This window comes from Mastacembelus armatus, chromosome 14 (assembly GCF_900324485.2).
Source record: "Mastacembelus armatus chromosome 14, fMasArm1.2, whole genome shotgun sequence".
NCBI classification, from domain to species: Eukaryota; Metazoa; Chordata; class Actinopteri; order Synbranchiformes; family Mastacembelidae; genus Mastacembelus; species Mastacembelus armatus.
The window spans coordinates 1,475,842-1,497,907 of record NC_046646.1 but is presented as its reverse complement, the minus strand read 5'-3'; the positions used below and the strand labels follow the sequence as shown (position 1 = coordinate 1,497,907).

Sequence of the window (22,066 nt, the reverse complement as noted above, 5' to 3'; positions counted from 1 at the left end):
TCAAACTCCGTCCTTCCCCCACTCATGAACAAGATCCCAAGATACTTATACTCCTCCACCTGAGGCAGGATCTCTCCCCTGACCTGGAGATGGCAGACCAGCCGCTTCACACTCAGTTGCAAACTGCCCCAGTGCACGTTGAAGGTCCCGGCTCGATGGAGCCAACAGGACAACAGCATACACTGTTCAGAGGAGAACACTGAGTTTCTAGTAACCTTAGCTACCTACTAGTTGAAAAAGTATGAACTGTAGTGGAAATTTCTTTAAGTTTGAGAGTTGCTAATTCTCAGAAAACAACCACAAGTGTGATGAGTCATCTCAGGTTTAATCACGGGCCCGGAGAGGACGTCCTTGCAGAAATCCTCTGACATCTGTGTTACAACACCAGTTTATATACAGTACTGTGGACTAATCCTGAACAGACCCCCACATCGTTTGTTCAGGTAATATCTTCTGTCTTTTAACCATCAAAGAAACAAATTGTTGGCAGTTATTTACAACCCTCTCCCCTAAAACACTAAACCAATAAACAGACAGAACCACATACCATCAGAGGGTCAAGCAAACATTCAACCCCCACATTGGTTTAACCCTCTGGGGTCTGAGGGGGTTTTGGAGGCCTGGACAAATTTTAACATGTCCTGACATTTGTGCTTTTTTCAGTGTCTTTTAAACATATTAATGTCTAAAGTATAATAGTGTAATCAGCACAAAATTGGCTACAATAATATGTGAGCAGCAAGTTTATACATGATTGTGTTTTTGAGAAAAATGTGTTTATGCATGGTTAGTGCAAAACTACAATTTTTTACTCACTGAAATAAGACCATAAAACACTTTGGAGACCTGCATGTTGCAGGCTGAAGTGTTCACTTCACAGTGTTGTGAATGTCATCTTGTTCACACATTCACAGTAAACAATACACTGATTTAACACACAATGTTAAATCAGTGTATTGTTTACTGTAACATGGCCTGGCTTATGGGTGTGCACATATTTACCTGGTTCACCTGAGATTATTTACATGTGAACAGTGAACAGAGTACAAGGCGGGACCGCATTACCCGTAATGGGTTAAGTCAGTGACCATTTGCTCTGTTGTAAAATCCCACAGAACTTGATTGAAACAGATTATAACCTAAATTAAACCCTGTGGAAATTTTTTTCCCACCTAAAAGTGTCACTGCACAGAAACCGAACTTAGAGAAGAATAGAGAAATATCAGCACTGTTTCTTGCAGTAACATGACACCAGAGATCATGGAAAAACAGTACCCCTGGATTGGCAGGCCGGGGTTGTGGTCCCTCTTTTTAAGAAGAGGGACTGGAGGGTGTGTTCCAATTATAGAGGGATCACACTCCTCAGCCTCCCTGGGAAGTTCTATGTCAGGGTTCTGGAGAGGAGGATCCGGCCAATGGTAGAACCTCGGATCCAGGAGGAACAATACGGTTTTCGTCCCAGGCCGTGGAACACTGAACCATACCCTTCTCAGGGTGCTTGAGGGTTCTTGGGAGTTTGCCCAACCAGTTCACATATGTTTTGTGGACTTGGAGAAGGCATTTGACTGTGTCCCTCGCGACATTCTATGGCAGGTCCTCCGGGAGTATGGGGTCCGGGGCTCTAAGTTAAGGGCTATCCAGTCTCTGTACAACTGGAGCAGGAGCTTGGTTCGCATTGCCGGCAGTAAGTCAGACCTGTTCCCAGTGCATGTCAGACTGTGGCAGGGCTGTCCTTTGTCACCGGTTCTGTTCACTATTTTTATGGATAGAATTTCTAGGTGCAGCCAGGGGCCAGAGGGAGTCCCGTTCAGGGACCACAGGGTCATCTGCTTTTTGCAGATGATGCTGTCCTGTTGGGTCCATCGAGCCAGGACCTTAAGTCGGTTATGCGTGCACCGGTTTGCCCAGTGCACGCATGTAAAATTGATGTTTTGTTTGGCCTGGGCCGTTTTTTGAAATAGGTGAACTAGGTGGCTGCGTAGTTGTACTGCAGATTGAGGGAGCCAAAGAGGAAGAAGAAACCTACTCTTCCAGTGCATTTCATTGTCAAAAATTCTACTACATACTGTTCTTAACACCTGATGCTGAGAAGCATCTTCAGGTTCACTCTAAAGTGGGACACAGGAGACAGACTGGATGGCCAGAATATGCAATCAGCAGCCTTAATTGGCTGGATAATGACTGAAACTGGATGTGTTTTAACAACAGTTTTATCGTGCTATATAAATTATCCCTGCTGTGTATGTCAAATAACCTGCACTTATTGAGGAAAAACACTGAAGGAACAGTAACTCTAGTTGGGTGTCTACAGACTTACTATCAGTAAGTACTATCAGAGATGTTTTGCTGCTGTTAAAGCACTCTCAGTAACCAGAGTAGGAGGACATGAATAGATACTTGGCTGTGCTGATGAGCAGTGTTGGACTGTAGCGTTTTATCTAAGCCCTAACATGGCTGTTTCCATTTGTACTATTCCCCACTGGAATATTTAATCGGTCAATCAATCAAATGTAATTTGTATAGCCCTCTTCATACAGGTCCGTGCAGTTCAAAATACTTTACTGACTGACTAGCTGACAATAAGACAGAAGAAAAGTAAGGAGCAAAAACAAATAGAAAATTATTTGAGATTAATGCACACAGCAACATATTTAAAAAGATGAAGAACAAGAAACATAATATGATCAAAAACAGTCCATCCATAAATTATCCTCATCTGCTTATTGGAGAACAGGTATAATAAAAAGTTTCAAATAAATTAAAAACTGCACAAAATATATAAGAGTTTAAATAGATCAAAACATAGACAAAAATCCTCCTCCAGCACAACACTTTGCTTGTCCTTATAATGCAATAATAACGTAGTGTGAAAGGGTTTATTGTTCTCTGAAAGTACAACATAAATTTATTGTAATCCAGCATTTTGTCTTGGTGGTCTAGACACTCCATCCAGAGCTCTGTTCATTAATTCCACATGGGATAAGGAGAAGCCAGTAACTCTGATTTTGGACTATGGTGGAAAGAGGGAAGAGTGACATTTTCATCCCCTCTTCATCAAAGACTTGAATCTGTGCTGAGGTAAAGGGATATGTGCTTTTAAAAGCAGCTCAGACAGACAAAAATAAAGATTCTGAAAAGATACAAAAGATGAGGTAAAGGGGAAAAAAGAATGGAAATGAAAGACTAAGAGAAAGGAAAAAAAGAGAATGGGGCTGAAGATGCAGGCACTGCAGAGTTCTGCTGCAGAATACAGGAATGGCAAGCAGGAGGCTGTGGGGGAGCAGCTGATAACTAATCCTGGGAGAATTGGACCTTGCTTCTTTGGCACCACCTTATGCTGAATTGGGGCTTATGCTTTGAGAGGTCACTGTGAAAAAAATCTGTCCTAATATCAATCCTGCTGAATTGTAACAAATGACTGATTTAATTAACAGCATGAACAACACATGTGGGTAAAGCATTGCAGGAGCCTTCATAGCCTGACTAGCCACCCAGGAACATACTGGCTGCACTACATCATGTGACTGAGGTGGCTTATGTGAACACAGTCATTGTGGAAAATGATCTACAGTAACAGTGTGAGTCTACATCATCTTAAAAGTGTGCAAAGAAGCTAGAAACTGGCATATTTCTCATTGGGCTGTGAGAAGGTACAGGATCCTCTTCATACATCTATCTATCCATGCATGTATATCGAATTTCTAAAATGCTTAACAAGTCAAAATGGTATATGTCTAACAACAGCAATAACTTGAATGCAAAAGGTAGATGCTGTAGGTAGAATATAGAAGGGTTATGCCTTGTAATTCCTTTCATCTAAAGTTGTTCAAATGTATGGCTTGCACAATAATTATATTACCTATAGAAACACATCGTGTCTTCCAGCTCATTCCATTCTCCACTCACCCACTGTCCGGAAGGAGTCTGGGGGAGATATAGGTTCCCTGGAATACATGTGTCAGTTTGTAGAAGGAAAGCATGAGTGCAATGTAGCACTCTCACCCAGGATCTACAGTGGGTACGGAAACTATTCAGACCCCTTTAAATTTTTCACTCTTTGTGTCATTGCAGCCATTTGACAAAATCAAAAAAGTTCATTTTATTTCTCAATGTACACTCAGCACCCCATCTTGACAGAAAAAAACAGAAATTTAGAAATTTTTGCAAATTTATTAAAAAAAAAAACTGAAATATCACATGGTCATAAGTAATCTGACCCTTTGCAGTGACACTCATATTTAACTCACATGCTGTCCTTTTCTTCTGATCCTCCTTGAGATGGTTCTGCTCCTTCACTGGAGTCCAGCTGTGTTTAATTAAACTGATTGAACTTGATTAGGAAAGGCACACACCTGTCTATATAAGACCTTACAGCTCACAGTGCATGTCAGAGCAAATGAGAATCATGAGGTCGAAGGAACAGCCCAAGGAGCTCAGAGACAGAACTGTGGCAAGGCACAGATCTGGCCAAGGTTACAAAAGAATTTCTGCAGCACTCAAGGTTCCTAAGAGCACAGTGGCCCCCATAATCCTCAAATGGAAAAAGTTTGGGGCGACCAGAACTCTTCCTAGACCTGGCCGTCCAGCCAAACTGAGCAATCGTGGGAGAAGAGCCTTGGTGAGAGAGGTAAAGAAGAACCCAAAGATCACTGTGGCTGAGCTCCAGAGATGCAGTAGGGAGATGGGAGAAAGTTCCACAAAGTCAACTATCACTGCAGCCCTCCACCAGTCGGGGCTTTATGGCAGAGTGGCCCGACGGAAGCCTCTCCTCAGTGCAAGACACATGAAAGCCTGCATAGAGTTTGCCAAAAAACACATGAAGGACTCCCAGACTTTGAGAAATAAGATTCTCTGGTCTGATGAGACCAAGATTGAACTTTTTGGCGTTAATTCTAAGCGGTGTGTGTGGAGAAAACCAGGCACTGCTAATCACCTGCCCAATACAATCCCTACAGTGAAACATGGTGGTGGGAGCATCATGTTGTGGGGGTGTTTTTCAGCTGCAGGGACAGGACGACTGGTTGCAATTGAAGGAAAGATGAATGCGGCCAAGTACAGAGATATCCTGGAAGAAAACCTCTTCCAGAGTGCTCAGGACCTCAGACTGGGCCAAAGGTTCACCTTTCAACAGGACAATGACCCTAAGCACACAGTTAAAATAACAAAGCAGTGGCTTTGGAACAACTCTGTGACTGTTCTTGACTGGCCCAGCCAGAGCCCTGACCTAAACCCAATTGAGCATCTCTGGAGAGACCTGAAAATGGCTGTCCACCAACGTTCACCATCCAACCTGACAGAACTGGAGAGGATCTGCAAGGAAGAATGGCAGAGGATCCCCAAATCCAGGTGTGAAAAACTTGTTGCATCATTCCCAAGAAGACTCATGGCTGTACTAGCTCAAAAGGGTGCTTCTACTCAATACTGAGCACAGGGTCTGAATATTTATGATCATGTGATATTTCAGTTTTTCTTTTTTAATAAATTTGCAAAAATTTCTACATTTCTGTTTTTTTTTCTGTCAAGATGGGGTGCTGAGTGTACATTAATGAGAAATAAAATTAACTTTTTTGATTTTGGCAAATGTCTGCAATGACACAAAGAGTGAAAAATTTAAAGGGGTCTGAATACTTTCCGTACCCACTGTATATGCATCACTTACTTCTTCAGTGCCAACAAGGTTGGCAGCTAAAGTGCTCAGAGTAATCACTGGCAACCACTGATGTCTGACAATGACAGGGAGAGGTGGATTGCAAATTGAGAACTATAAATAGAGGACTGCCCTGCTGGAGCTCCATGCAGCATCACTGTGAAGCAGTTCCCTAAACCGTAAATGCTATGTGACTGCAATTCCTAAAAGTATTAGTCATACTTCAAAATATGATGTTGAAACAACACACTCATATTAGGGACCTAGTGATGAGAGCTATTGTAAGTGCTGAGTCACATCCTTCACTGAAGTATGCACAGCAGTGTTCTATAGTACTTGCTAGTTCACTGCAATTACATAATATCTACACAATACCAGTACTGTATTATTCACCATATGAACAGAAAGTCAGATGTGTGAGTGTAAACATATGTAGCGCTTCTGTGTCCTTTAACCGTAGAACCACGCCCTGAATTCGTAAACTTATTTCCCCGTATTGATAGTTGAAAACCCCTTCTCTTTGTTACTCTTCTTTAATAGAGTTTAAACTAGGTAGATACAAATACACCAATACAACAACAGGGTCTCCAGTATTACTTAGCTCAAATCACAAAATTATGTCCCCATAAATATACTCAAATTTTATTAAACTGAGTTGAGCAACTAACAAATTAAAAGTATGTGCCTTAAACACACCAAAACCTCCCACAATATAGGTTCATTAATTGGATAACTAAAGAAGAAAAAACAAAAAAAAAAAACACAGAACCTACGTCACCCTTTAAAACAGACACAAATGCCGGTAATTTACTTCCACCTTATCTGCACCTTAGATTAATGAATTATCCTTCTTTAAGGGAAAAAAAACTCTATCTAATCCTGATGACAAATATATATATATATATATATATATATATATACACACACATATATATATACATATATATATAGATATTTCAGTAGGTACTTTTAACTTCAACAACTTTGTCGGCCCACGCACACATACGCGCACACACACAAAACAAAATCATATCAAACCCCTGTTGCAGGCCTGATCGACGCTCGGGAACGTAGTGGCCAAAACGTGAAGGCCCCTTCACTCAGACGTGCAGAAATAAAAATACTGGAATACTCACATACAAGCAAAGTCAATGTCAATGTCCGAGCGTGGCACCTCTGCGCTGTAGGGGATGGAGTGTCCTGCTACCAGTGAGCTCACAGCTAACCGCGGTGAGCAACAGGAATCAGTTCATACGGTGAGGTAAAGTCGGCCTTCTCTCTCGTCGCCAGAGGAGCTGCCAGGCTTTCTCCTGGTCACCTGGAGCGATATCTGGGAGTCTAGTGTCTTCCATAGCTAGCTACTTTAGTTAGCACATAATGCTAGTCCACACACGTTAACTTCTTCGTCGACGTACTCTGAACTAAATACACATCAAAATCAGCGTCTTACGGCAGTGCAGTTCACGATGCTGTAGCATGTACAACAATAAAAGTCCCAGGCACAAAATAACGCTGCACAGACTCTACTCTTTTTACTTGATCGTCTTCGTCTTGTCTCTACACTCTTGCTGAGCGCAGCCTCTCCCCGCTCTCTCCCTCGCTCCAGCCCCTCAGCCAATCATATTACAGGACCACTGCCATGACACTTCAGTTCCCCAATCAAGTACAACAAAACTAAACAACCTGGTTATCATCGACATAAGCACATTGTACGTAGTGCATTACAATCAAACTATTGTAACAAACTGGTGGGTTATTGCTGGAGCTAGACTAATTTAATTTAACACTGGTCCTAAACTATACGACTAGCGGGGTGCTAGCAACTACCGCCGTAATTTCGTAGCGGGTGAGACAGGGAGAGCGCTCGTGCCCCACACGGCCCCGAGCGTCTCGGAAAGTTGGTGCAACCCCTTTGACAAACCAGCAGGAGGCAGTATTGTACTTGCACAGCTGTTCATTGCTTGGCGAACACGCGCTGTCACCAAGCCCCTTTTCTCCACACGCCACTCAGAGTCATGGTGACAGCCACATTTTAAAAATAAACCCCACATTAATAAAACATAACCCCTCCCCAACATAACCCAAACTACACAGTAACGTCAAACATAACAGAACATAACTCACAACGCATTTGAACAATTAATAACATTTCCCATAATACACCTGGCCGTCAGCTCGGCCGGCTAGGTCGTTACACTATTGTGAATAACAGAGTACACAAAGGTAAGTCATTTCTGTTGACTAGAACATAAAACAGAATCAGAATCAGAATGAGCTTTATTGCCAAGTGAGTGTGCACACACACACACACAAGGAATTTGTTTAGATACGGGGGGGGGGGTAAAGTAAACAGAACATATCAGAACATATAACAAACAAGTAAACAGAACATATCTGCAGTAAATATCCATGACTAACAGACTAACCATGTTCTTTTATATTAACTAATGACCAATAGAGAGAGGTTTAATAACTTCTCCTAGGGCATAGGTCACTAACAGGCGGACCGCGGTCCGGGTGCGGACCCAGAAGCCGCCCCATATGGACCCGGACCTACAGCCAAAACAGAAGATTGTGATTTAAAACCTAACGGGGCGCTTCTATTTCCACCGGCGCAGCTTTTTTAGACTTTACGGTAGTGGAAACGCACAGACCAATTACATGCGAGTTGAGCCATCCCACGTGATACCACTCAGCCAATCAAGTCTGTGCATCCCAGGCGGTAAATATTACGACTCTACAGCGTAAACAGCGCTAGGGACAAGTTACACATGTACAAGAAAAAGAGAAGCAGAAGAAGAAAAAGAAAGCGATACATGTAGAAAACAGGGAGAGAAACTGTCGAGTGAGACGGAGAAAGAGAGAGTTAATGAGAACTTATTAACTTAGTTAATGAGAGAACATTATACATATCTACAGCCATACATATATGTTCAGTTGTATGTTACATGACAATAAATATTGTCAGAAAGTTTTTGAATTTTACTGAATTCATTTGATTTGACAGAGTATTGATTACATGCAGATGTTGATAAAACTACTAGGCTACTTAAATACATATCACACTAACTAGTTAGACATTATGATCTTCCGGACCTTTGCTTCAAGAAATTTTCTCTAACTGGAACTCTTTAAATTTTAGTTGAATACCCCTGTCCTAAAACAAAAACAAAACAGGGGTGAACACATTCTTATTTTTTTGTGTGTACAAAATATACTGGTCATGAAGAACAATACATTTTCTTTAGTTTTTCTTTTTTTTTTTTATTAACATTTTACATCACATTATAGATCACACATGTATACAATTCACAGATAAACAAAAAGACGTCCTACAATAACACACAAAGGGGAAGAGACAATATAGACACGGGTGTTCCCATTGCGTTATTTATATCCTATGTAGTTTATAGAAAAAAGTTTATGCTCCAATACTGCAACAATATGCTCAAGTATGGAAAAATTGTTGTTCACGTCGGTAGCAATGACGCCTGATTATGCCAATCCGAGGTCACTAAAATTAATATTGAGTCGGTGTGTAACTTTGCCAAATTAATGTCGGACTCCGTAGTTTTCTCTGAATAAATCAGGGAAACTAAAGGCAGGGAGAGACTGGCAACTAAAGCTAGACCTAGGAAGCCAGCTCGTTGTGCCCCAGGAGATAGTTAGCACCAATCTCAGACCAGATATGGTGTTGTTGTCAGAAACACAAAGGACTGCGTATTTCATCGAACTCACAGTCCCCTGGGAAGTTGCCATAGAAGCTGCATTTGAGAGGAAAAAACTCAGATACGCAGAACAGTCTATGGAGGCAGAGCAGCGGGGCTGGAAGGTTAAGGTCCGCCCTGTGGAAGTAGGGTGTAGAGGATTCGTGGGAAGATCCGTCTATTCCCTGCTGAGTGAGTTTGGGATAAAAGGGCGGAGTCTGCAGCAGGCTGTAAAGAAAATGGTTGTGCTGCAGCACAAGCCAGTGAATGGCTCTGGAGAAGAAGAAGTGTGGGTGACTGGGGCAAGAACAGGTAGGAGAATACTTGAAGATTAAGTTGCACTATCTGGTTAGAAGGACTACGCAGGTGTTAGCAACTGCTTGAGGCAGGTTTGAGGTACTACAAATGCTTGTAGCATAGGGCTAACCAGTGTGGGAATTATTACTTTTATTACATTACAGCTTAAGGTATAAGGCAGTATTAGATTACTTTTATCATATTATAGATTAAACTTTAATGCATTATTACAGTATACTCATGAAGCATTTTGGTATGTGTGAAACAGTAGCAGTTTAGACATGAACATGTTTTTCAGTAATTGCAAGGTTTCTTACAGGGCAAGAAGTGGATTAGACATAACATCAGATAGGATGTGCCTGTTGCTTTTGTTGTTGTACTCTGTCTTACAGGGCAGGTTGACCTCTGCCAGGAGGCATAGTAACAGTGATATCTCAGGACATCCCATCGTTCTCAACCTATGGGAGAAGAACACGCCAGCTTCCTAAAGATTGCACATTTCATTCTGTAATATTATCACTGGGTCGAGGGAAGAATAGTCAGTCAGACTTCGTGCCCTGACAAAGACTGTTATTGGTTAGGGAAAGTAAGACCCAGAGCTCTGTAACTGCTTTATTCAGTGTGTTTTAATAAACGTGTTTTTAATAAATCTCCTCCGTTTTATCAATCAAATGAACACGCGGAACTGAGGGAGGACATTCCAGTTCCAACACCAGCTAGCTAGAAGCTAGCTATAGCTGTAGTGTGGCTTGCTGATGATTGGCTGTGCTCTGCTATACTGCTAGGCTATCTCTCATTTCTGTTTTCTTGCTGTCGGGTGGGCTCTCCCGGCCGGCGTCGTGTGTTTTGCTGGGGGGCGTGTGCGGGTTGCTGGTGGCGTTTGTTTGCTGCGTTGGGCGGGCTTGGGGCCTGGTCGTTGGCTTTGGTACGGCTGGCGGGTGCTCGCTGCGCGGGGCGGTCCGGAGTCGTGTGGTGAGGGTTTTCGCTGTTGTGTTGTCTTGTTGTTGTTGCTTTGTTGTTGTGTTGTGGTGTGTTGTGTCCATTGTTGTGTCGTGTCCGCTGTTATATTGTGCCGGGCCTGCCCGAAAAACAGACCAACCTGTCAGTGTCATCCTCAAAGGAGAAACTGTGCTTTATATGAGAAAGCAGTGGTCAGCCTCTTGGCAGAAGTCAGTGAGGATGTGGTTCGTGGTTTCCTGCAACAAGAGATAGGTCATCTTATTCTACCACATCTCAGCTATTTTTCCCGCTGGCTGCTGCTCTGCTTCCTGGAGGCTGCCAATATGGAGGCCAAAAATGGTAGAAAGCGTGTGTGGCTTCAGACGGTTGAGGAGAGTGAAAAGAATGGGAGCTGTGTGGGAAATGGCAACTCCTTGACCCAGTGATTGTCCAGTCAGGAGTTTTCCTCCATCGATTCCACTGCAGTAGTGTTGCATCGCAACAGTGTTTGACAAGCTGTGGACTGGCAAATGGGGATCGCATAGTTGTTAGTGGCTGCATGGCGTGGCAGTGGGCATGGCATGGCGTGGCATGGCATGGCATGGCAGTGGTGTGGCGGTGGAGGGATGGCGTGGCGGTGGGGGCTTCTGCCGTGCGGCTCCGGGCTGCCTGGTGCAGGGGGTGGTTGTTGGTCATGTTGGGGCTGGTGGCTGGGCCTCGGGCCTGCCTGGTGCTGCGTGCAGGCGCTGCTGGTGGCCCGCGCGTGGTGCTGTCAGTTTGGGGGGCATGCTCGGCAGCGGGGGAGCGGATGTTATGTCCATTGTTATTCTTATGTTATGTTGTTGTTATGTTATGGTATGTTATTATGCTATGTTTTATGGTTGTTATGTTATTGTTACGTTATGCCCAGTGTTATGTTGGTTTTTCAGGTTGAATGTTGCTAAGGGGCTCATTAGAAGCAATAGTCCTTGTAACTAGTAGTGTAGATGTTGTGGTGGGGGCATGGGTGTAGGCAAAGAGGGGGGTGGTTCTGGGACGCTAGAACACACCGTTGAGCCTTCTTGGTGTCTTGGGCCCAACTCAACGAAACACCATTTGACGAGAGGGTGCCCACCTGGTGACCCTGTGAACTTGCCTCCACTCTCGCACCCACACAGGAGCTACAGGGGGGAGTAACACTAGGTTTAGTTGTGGATGTAGCGTATGAGAGGGTGGTTACAATAGGTTAGTGTAGGGGAGGTCATGGCCTGATAACCTCCTCTTTGGGGACACATGGCAAGACAGGGAGCTTCCATGGGAATGCTCATTTTTTGGCACATTCCATCGTGTATTAGCAACTGGACACCTCCCCAATTTGACCAGCGATGACATGTTTGCCCGCATGTCGTGATTCCATCGCTGGCTGTCTAGGTGGTGTCCAGCAAACGATGTGGGCTTCATAGACAGTTGGGCCACTTTCTGGGGAAAACCTGGTCTGGTAGCGAGAGACGGCATCCTTCCCACTTTGAATGGTTCGGCTCTCATCTCTAGAAATCTGGCCGAGTTTATTAGCCAACCTAAAGCCTGACAATCCAGAGTGGGGACCGGGACGCAGAGACTCAGTTTAAAATGCCTCTCTGCAGTTTCCTTAGAGCCGTCGCCACCCTCAAACCACATAGAGATTGTGTCTGCCCCTCGAACATATAAATCTAATCAATCAGATGTTAACAGAAGAGGAGGTATTCATAAAAACCTAATAAAAATTAAGACCACTGGTCTTATTGAACAGAAAAACAGAACAGTCCGATGTGGATTATTAAATATTAGGTCTCTTTCGTCTAAATCTCTGTTAGTAAATGATTTGTTAACTGATCACCAAATTGACTTACTCTCTCTTACTGAAACCTGGCTGCAGCACGATGAATATGTCAGTCTGAATGAATCAACCCCCCTCAGTCATAAAAATTATCATGTTCCTCGAAGCACAGGTCGAGGTGGAGGAGTAGCTGCAATCTTTCACTCAAACTTATCATTAAACTCTCATCCTCAGAACAGTTATAACTCATTTGAGAGCCTCACTCTTAGTCTCTCACATCCAAACTGGAAAACACAACTGAATTTCCAGACTTCCTGTCTGATTTAGTGCTTAGTTCAGCTAAAGTCATTATAGTGGGAGATTTTAACATTCACGTAGATGTTGAAAATAATAGTCTCAGCACTGCATTTAATTTTATATTAGATTCAATTGGTTTCACTCAAAAATATTAACAAGCCCACCCACTGTTTCAATCACACCCTTGATCTTGTTCTGACTTATGGCATCGAAATTGAACATCTAATAGTTTTTCCCCATAATCCTATTTTGTCAGATCATTCTTTAATAACTTTTGAATTTAAGATGATGGATCATGCAGCATTTGGAAGAAAATTCCACTACGGCAGATGTTTATCTGACAATGCTGTTATTACATTTAAGAAAATGATTCCATCTTTATTTACATCTATGCCATGTGCCAACACAGTGGAGGGCAGCTGCCTCAATCCCACTCCCTACCAAATGGATCATATTGTTGACAATGCTGTAGCCTCACTGCATGAAACGCTTGATACTGTGGCCCCTCTGAAAAAGAAGTTAGTGAATCAGAGGAGAATAGCCCCATGGTATAATTTACATATTTGTACCTTAAAGCAGGCATCACGAAGGCTGGAAAGGAAGTGGTGTTCCACAAATTCAGAGGAAATTTTTCTAGCCTGGAATAAACAGTTTATTAACATATAAAAATGCTCTCCGTAAAGTCAGAACTGCATACTATTCATCACTTACAGAGGAAAATAAGAACAATCCCAGGTTTCTTTTCAGCACTGCAGCCAGGCTGACAAAAAGTCACAGCTCCGTTGAGCCCAGTGTTCCCTTAGCTCTCAGCAGTGATGACTTTATGAGTTTCTTTACAAATAAAATCACAACTATTAGAGATAAAATTCAGCAGATGCTTCCTATATCTGCAATAAATGAATTTTCTACTACAGTAGCTCTTGAATCATCTGTCTCAGTTATGTTTAGACTGCTTCTCTCCCATAGATCTCTCTGAATTTACATCAGTAGTTGCTTCAAATCATCAACGTGTCTCTTAGACCCCATCCCGACTAGACTGCTTAAAGACGCACTGCCATTAATGAACTCATCTTTATTAGACTTGGTAAATTTATCTCTAGTATCAGGCTATGTAATCAAACCTTTACTCAAAAAGCCTAGTCTTGATCCAGGAGTCTTGGCTAATTATAGACCAATATCCAACCTACCATTTATTCCTAAAATCCTAGAAAAAACTGTTGCTAAGCAGCTTTCAGACCACTTACACAAGAATGAACTATTTGAAGATTTTCAAACAGGATTTAGAGCACATTATAGTACAGAAACAGCACTGTTAAAAGTTACCAACAATCTTCTCTTAGCCTCAGATAATGGGACTTATTTCTATACTTGTCCTCCTAGACCTTAGTGCTGCATTCGACACTATTGACCCACAACATCTTATTACAGAGACTGGAGCATGTGACTGGTATCAGAGGAACAGCGCTAAAATGGTTCCAATCCTATTTATCGGACAGATTCCAGTTTGTTCATGTCCATGATGAACCTTTCCCGCACACAAAAGTTAGTTATGGAATTCCACAAGGCATTGTGCTAGGACCGATTCTGTTCACCCTGTACATGCTTCCTTTAGGCTATGTCATTAGGAAGCACTCTATTAATTACCACTGCCATGCAGATGACACTCAGTTGTATCTATCTATAAAACCTGTTAACACAAACCAGTTAACCAGACTTCAAGCCTGTCTAACTGACATAAAGGCCTGGATGACCAGTAACTTTTACTTTTAAATTCAGAGAAAACAGAGGTTATTGTATTTGGACCTAAAAACCTCAGAAATAACTTTTCTAAAATTATAGCTACTTTAGATGGCATAGCCCTGGCCTCAAGCACTACTGTGAAAAACCTTGGAGTTATTTTTGACCAGGACGTCCTTTAACTCACACATAAAACAAATCTCTAGAACTGCCTTCTTCCACCTGCGCAACATTGCCAAAATTAGGAACATCCTGTCTAAAATGATGCAGAAAAACTAGTCCATGCATTTGTTACTCATGCTATCTGGATGTCCCAGTATCTCCATAAAAAGCCTCCAGTTAATCCAGAATGCCGCAGCCAGAGTCCTGACAGGAACTAGCAAGAGAGATCATATTTCTGCTATAATGGCTTCTCTTCATTGGCTCTCTGTAAAATACAGAATAGAATTTAAAATCCTTCTTCTCACATACAAATCCCTTCATGATCAAGCTCCTTCATACCTTAAAGACCTCATAGTACCATATTATCCCAATAAAGCACGTCAGTCTCAGAAGGCAGGTCTACTTGTGGTTCCCAGAGTTTCCAAAAGCAGAGCAGAGCCTTTAGCTATCAAGCTCCTCTCCTGTGAAACCAGCTCCCAGCCTGGGTTCAGGAGGCAGACACTCTCTGTACTTTTAAGGGTAGACTTAAAACCTTCCTCTTTGGCAAAGCGTATAGTTAGGGCTGGCTTCAGGTAACCCTGAACCATCCCTTACTTATGCTTCTATAGGCCTAGACTGCCCAAGGACCATCGGTGCACTGAGCTCCCCTACCCTAACCCTAACACTCCCTTTCCTTCCCCTCTCTTCCTCTCCTCCCTCCTCACATGTATATTCCACCATTGAATGTCACTAACCTTGTGCTCTCTCTCTCTCCCCTAGTTTGTGCTCTCTCCCTCTTTCTCTCTCTCTCTCTCTCTCTGTACCTTCGGCAGGTGTCCCCGGTCCTGGAGCTGTATATCGCTGATGTGCAGTTACCGGCACTACCTGCAGTGTCTTTGTTGTTTATTGTTGCTGTTCTTTTCTCTCTGCTCTATCCACTCACCCCAACCGGTTGAGGCAGATGGCCGCCCAAACTGAGCCCAGTTCTGCTGGAGGTTTTTTCTTCCGTTAAAGGGAGTTTTTCCTCTCCACTGTCGCCAAGTGCTTGCTCATAAGGGATTTGTTGGGTTTTTAGTTTTTGTAAAGTGCCTTGAGATGATTTGTATTGTGATTTGGCGCTATGCAAATAAATTGAATTGAATTGAATTCAAGTATAATACAGAAATACTGCAAATAAATAAATAAATTTTAAAAAACCTGCTCATAATGTCACCCTTCTCACATTTTATCATTACATCAGCTTGACTTAGTTAGGCTGCACATCACTATTCTTGGTCATTGTGATAATTCTTTTGCCAACATTCATCCCAGTTTATGATGTCTTTTTTAAATCACTAATTATGTCCGTAACACACTCCATGCTGAGTAAGTTAAAATATTCATTCATCCATATAGGTTGGGAGTTAAATATGTTCTGTGAAGAATATTTAATTGTTTTACTTTGAATTTCACAGATTTTGAAGTTTCTGCATTTCTCCATACAGTATAATTAATCAGTCTTCCAGTACAAGATTCTGCACTATTGCTATGATGTAGACTTTTCAGTTCCGGTTTTGGACTTTTATTTTGGTTAGTTTCCTGTTTTATCCTGTGTTAATCTTGGGGCGGCTTTGTGTTCATTAGTTAAGATTAGTTTCACCTGCTTGTCATTAGGTCTTTGTTCTGAATGTACTTATATTTCTTGTGATTCTTTGTTGGAGCATTAACTACGTTTGTGTCTCTTATGTCCAAGGAGGGCTTTTTAGCTTTTGTTTTATGCCCGGACCGCCGAGTGGCGGAGATTATATTGCCTGCCTGCAATATAACTGGAGTTGCCTAGCTCCATTTGCCGGAGCCCGAAGCCACAGCGAGACTGTCGGAACCCGAACCCACGGCGAGAATGCCAGAGTGCCCGAATCCCTCACTGCTGCCCAGCCAGAGTCCCTCACCGCTGCCCAGTGTTAAGAACCTCAGTGCGCCGACGTGGCCGTCCCCGCTGAGGTTCCACTCCTGCAGCCAGCACCTCAGTGCTCCAACGAGGCAATCCCCGCTGAGGTTCCACACCAGCTACCAGAACCTCAGTGCGCCGTGGTGGCTGTCCCTGCTAAGGTTCCACACCAGCAACCAGTTCCAGTCCCTCGGTGTCTCGGCGAAGTCGCCCGCGCAGAGGTCCAGCCTCTAGTTCCTGCCCCTCGGCGGCGGATAGGAGATCCTCCGCGCCAATGTCCAGCCAGTTCCAGTCCCTCTGAGTTGCGGCAAAGGTGCCCACGCCGAGCTCCAGACATTTCCAGTCCCTCGGCGAAGGCGCCCAAACCAAGGTCCAGCCTGTTCCAATCCCTCGGCGCCGCGGAGAAGGCGCCCACGCCGAGGTCCAGCCTGTTCCAACCCCTCGGCGCCGCGGAGAAGGCGTCCACGCCGAGGTCCAGCGTGTTCTAGTTCCTCAGTTTCTCGGCGAAGATGCTCACGCTGAGGTCCAGTCACCGCTTTCAGAGTCAGAGTCCAGCACTGCCGGAGTCAGTCAACTCAGCAAGCCAGACCTGAGGTGGATTTTTCAGTTCCGGTGTTGGACTTTTATTTAGGTGTGTTTCCTGTTCTCGCCTCGGTTGGTCATGGGTAGCTTTGTGTTCGTTAGTTTGATTTCTTTCACCTGTGTTAATTAGTTGTTTGCTCGGAAGGTATTTATGCCCCTTGAGTTCCTTTGTTCTTGTTGGAGTATTGTTTGTATATGCATTGTATACTATTGTGAGGGAAGAAATTTTGTTCTTGTCCGGAACGCCGAGTGGCGTTATTGTTTGCCTGCTTGCCCGCCAAGTGGCAGAGATATTTTACTTATTTTGCCCGAGCCTGGTCAATCCAGGTTAATAAAGCCGAGATTGTGTTCTGCAATTGGGTCCTCTCCTCTTCTCCTTCATCACCATCACCACATCATAACACGTTACCACTGCAATCCTGTGCTCTAGTTGTGTACTTTTCCCAGTCTTTTTAAGTTGCAAGGACAATATTTTACCTGCTTTATCCCCACTTTTGTAATATTTCCTTGTTAGTTTATAATGTGAATAAGCCGCTTCCTCATTTAATAGTTTTTGTATCCCTATCTTAACTAAAAATAATTCTTGTTTTTGATTACCTTCCATATGTCTTAACTGTAGTTCTTTAAGATTCTTAAACTGTTCCTTTTTATCTTTTTTTTTTTTTTCTTATATGAAGCATAGCTAATGATCCAGCCTCTACATGTTGCCTTAAAGGCCTCCCAGATAGTAGGATAGGGATTTCTGGTGTCATATTGGTTTCAATAAATTGTTTTATATTGTCTTGTATTGAATTTACAAAATTATCATCCTTTAAAAGTGAATTATTAAAACACCAGGACTTATTGGTAGAATAAGGTGGTATGTTATTGAAAGAGAAATTAAGATGCTGTGGATAGTTGTATCAGTAACCTTTTCAACCATTTGGTTTGAGTCACTTAGTCAATTCTGGACTTTAGAATAAAATGTGTATTGTGAATTAGGGTTAGTCAATCTCCAAACATCTTATAATGCATGTGTCTCTATTAATTCTTGAAAAGCCAAGGATATTACTTTATCTGTGGGAAGAGGGGAACTTGAGTATGGTAGCATTTCTTACCGCATTAAAGTCACCTCCAATTGTAAATGGGGCATTTCCAAAGTGGGCTAAAAGAATATTTTTGACGAGAGAAAACTCCCTTGTCCTATATTCAGTGTATATACATTTACCAGAATTATTTCATTCTGCAGTTCACCAGACACTATAAGCCAATGTCCATCTCTATCTATAGTAACTCCTGAGGCTGTAAAGTTTTTTGGAAATCAGGATGCACGCACCTTTAGAGGCAATTGTGCTGTCCAGTGTTGCCTTAATTTTGCAGATTCTTCTGATAAAAAATTTATCTTGAAGCATTGCTATATCACAATCAAGAGATCTTAGATGGGATAATATTTTGAACCTCTTAACTGGGTTTTGAATTCCATTTATATGCCATGCAATTATTTTAATTCAATTTATGACCATTACCAGTAACATTTTTTTTGTTTTTTCTTCCTCCTTTCCTTTTTCCTTTTGCAAAAGATATAGGTTTGACAGGTATAAGGATAGGGGAAACACATAACACATAACATATCGTAAAACCCACAATAACGCAGGTTATATTTAACTAATAATTAATTTGTCCGTCTTGTCTGTGACAATCGGGTGTAGACGTAGTATAATGATAACTAGGTCAGTGCCTGAAGATCAATAGTAGTGTTTAGCACCTGGAAATTAGTAAATTCTCTTTTTTTTCCTTGTCATATACCACTTGGAGCACACTACAAATATCTAATCAATACCTGGAACAGAAAACAAATTGAAAAACCTTGGTAACATAGGCTATGTGCCCATTAAGAAATTAGTTTTCGTTTCATGTGTCCATTGTAATCATAGTCGATATTTTGCTCTAGAATAAAGCACATCAGTATCACATTTAAACTGAGAGTGAAGAGGCATGCTCCCAGCAAGGTAACTTGTCTTTGATTCACAGTAGGAGTAAATAACAAACAATACATCTTCTGAAGCAATACATTCTACTACTCTAAGTTCTAAAGCAGGTACTGATTTTATTTGTAATTATTTTCCATGCATCTTCATTGTTTGCACCTTAGTTCTCTGAACATCTAAATTTACTCATTGCTCCTCTGATGTAAATACAGCCGCAGAATTTCTTCCTGTTCAGACAATTTCTTATTTCTCCCTGGAATGGATACTTAATATATATATTAATTAACAGATATTGGTGTTAGTTCCTACAGTGGATGTGCGGATGTGAGAGTGAAGGTGTAGTCACAGAATTTCACCCATTAATTTATCTGAGGAGCATATTGTGGAGGTGAATTGACTGTGCACAATCTGATTAAGCTTTGACACACAAAATCAACCTCAATATCCAACTGGTCAGGCTGGCCTGACTGTAGTTATTAAATCAACTGATGAATGTGACTTTTTTTAACTCTAATTTGTCTCTTTAAAAGTCCTTATATGTGATTTTTCCAAAGCGGATAAATGCATACCTGGCTAGAATATTTAGAGGCTTGTTTCATATGCATAATAATCATTCTCTTGGTGACTCTACCATGACTTCAACATATATGGATTTTGTTATTCTGTACCTACATACCCTTGCTGATCTAGCATTATTGCCATGACAGACACACAACTTAAACTAGTATGTCAGTGCAGAACACACCACCACTGCCATCAAAGACTGTATGTCCTGCCTGGTCTATTTCTTCCACAGGTGGGAGTTTCTCCCTGTGGAGCTGTATGTGGATGACATAAACACACAAGCAGGGACTCCTTCAGCACACTGGTAGCATGCTTCACTGCTGTATGTCTCTCCATCAAAACATGGGCAAGACTCCCTGGGATTAGCAGCCTCACCTTCCAATGCCAACTCCTGTCTGCCATGTAAACCTCTAGCTCAGGCTGGCTGTTGAGTGGTCACTCCCGGAGCTGTCATGTCAACATTCAGTGCACCACTCAGAAAGTCTTCCTCTGCCATGTTCTTTTACAGGGCAAATCTAAAACACATACCATGTTACAGGCTACTATTTATGAACCAAGTCAGCTCCCACTTTTACTGTTAAGTGTTTGTTCTTATACTGACCCCCACCCACACTGAATTTTTCCTGCACATGCACATCCTGTTTTATCTTTCACATATTAGTGAAAAAACATTAGACACCCAGACACAAATTCAACAGAATTTCATTTGTCTAATACTTGAACACGGGGCAGCACGGTGGCTGAGTTGTTAGCACCATTGTCTCACAGCAAGAAGGTCTTCGGGTTCACAACCCGGCCTTTCTGTGTGGAGTTTGCATGTTCTCCCTGTGTTTGCGTGGGTTTTCTCCAAGTACTCTGGTTTCCTCCCACAGTCCAAAAACATGTATGTCAAGGTTGATTGGTGACTCTAAATTGCCCATAGAAGTGAGTGTGAGTGTGAGTGTGAGAGGTTGTTTGTCTCTATATGGCCCAGTGATGGACTGGTGACCTGTCCAGGGTGTATCCCTGCCTTTCACCCAAAGAGACCTGGGATAGGCTCCATATACTGAATATATGTGACCCTGGTTAGCAATTAGGGGGTATAGATAATGGACAGATAGATAATACTTGAACACATTTCCTCTTCAGCATAAGCAGAATAGAAGACAAAGTGATTAAGATGTAGAGTAAATCGGATTAACAAATCAAGTCTCAACACCAATGTCTGACTATTGCAAATGGTAAAAGAGCTACAGCATATGTCTGATGTAGAAACAAAACACTAAAGGACAGAGGAGTGATGGACATGACAGAAACAAAAGATGCAGAGGCTGAAGCCTGAGGCCTTCACACAGTTCTAGGAGAGAGAGGATAAGAAAGGCAGAACAAGAGCAACGTTGATGAAACTGAGCTATTGTGCCAGGACCACAAGGGGGAGGTTGGGTGTCTGTTACCACAGCAACTAGCGCGGTCATATGATGTTTCATTAAGTGACTCAATGAATGCTTGAGCTGCCATGGGGAGGTAAGAGTATTTGTTTCTGAGAGAGTCCTTCAAGTGTTTACATTTGTGTGGGTTACTAAATTTATACTCAGGTGTTTGTCTGCTGCTTTTCTCCAGAAACACCATCAATGACATAGCATACAAGGGCTTCCCCAAAGACAACTGTCAATCTTTTAGTTATGATACAACCCGCATGAGGCCATTCTGATGCAAACATAAACAATAATCAGTGTCAAAAGGAACTTCAGACTATTTAATGTGAGGACTGAACTTGCTTACAGGACAGCATCACTCTCTAGCTTACCATTATGTAAAAATGTGACATTCATGCCAACAAACTATTTAGTTAAAACTATTAAACTCAATATATTTGGGTTTTGGATGATCATTTGGAGTTGATTAGCCTGGGCTCTGATAAATTAATTTTTCACTTTTTGTCTGACATTTTACAGCTAAACAATCACTTGAGATATTGGCTAAACAATCAGATTAATCAGTATTTATTGGTTTCAGTCCAAACTGCGATACTAGTGCAACAGTATGACTCCTAGGCAGCAGAAATAGAGCCAAGGTCTGAGAGTTTTATGAGATCACTCTTGTCTCCCAAAATTCTTTACTTAATTCACTTAACTGATTGAGGCTGCTTAATGCATATTTTGATCAAAGTAGGTTATATACAGTACAAAATAAGTCAATGTGATGTCTAAATACCACCATTACATTTCTAATCTAAGTGAGACTAATGCTGTATTTCATTTTCTAATTCACTGCTGTCTCAACTCATGTTGTTATCATCTTTGTTCTTCTTTGTTAAAAATGTCCACTAGTTTTAAAGTTGTTATGTGTTCCAGCTTAACAATATTTCTGGCCAATTAACTTTGGCTGATAAGAGAACGGACTTAATTAAAACCTTGTGACAGTCTGATCTGAACATCAGCAATGAGGTCCAAAAATGCTGCGGTTTCACACACACAGTGCAACATA

The 22,066-nt window shown here is 42.1% G+C and overlaps 1 protein-coding gene across 2 annotated transcripts in view; it reads right to left on the bottom strand.

Annotated features, from left to right (window-relative positions):
* The window catches only part of igsf9bb (immunoglobulin superfamily, member 9Bb), a 199,357-nt gene that overhangs the window by 93,746 nt on the left and 83,545 nt on the right, over positions 1-22,066 (bottom strand). The window lies entirely within an intron of this gene.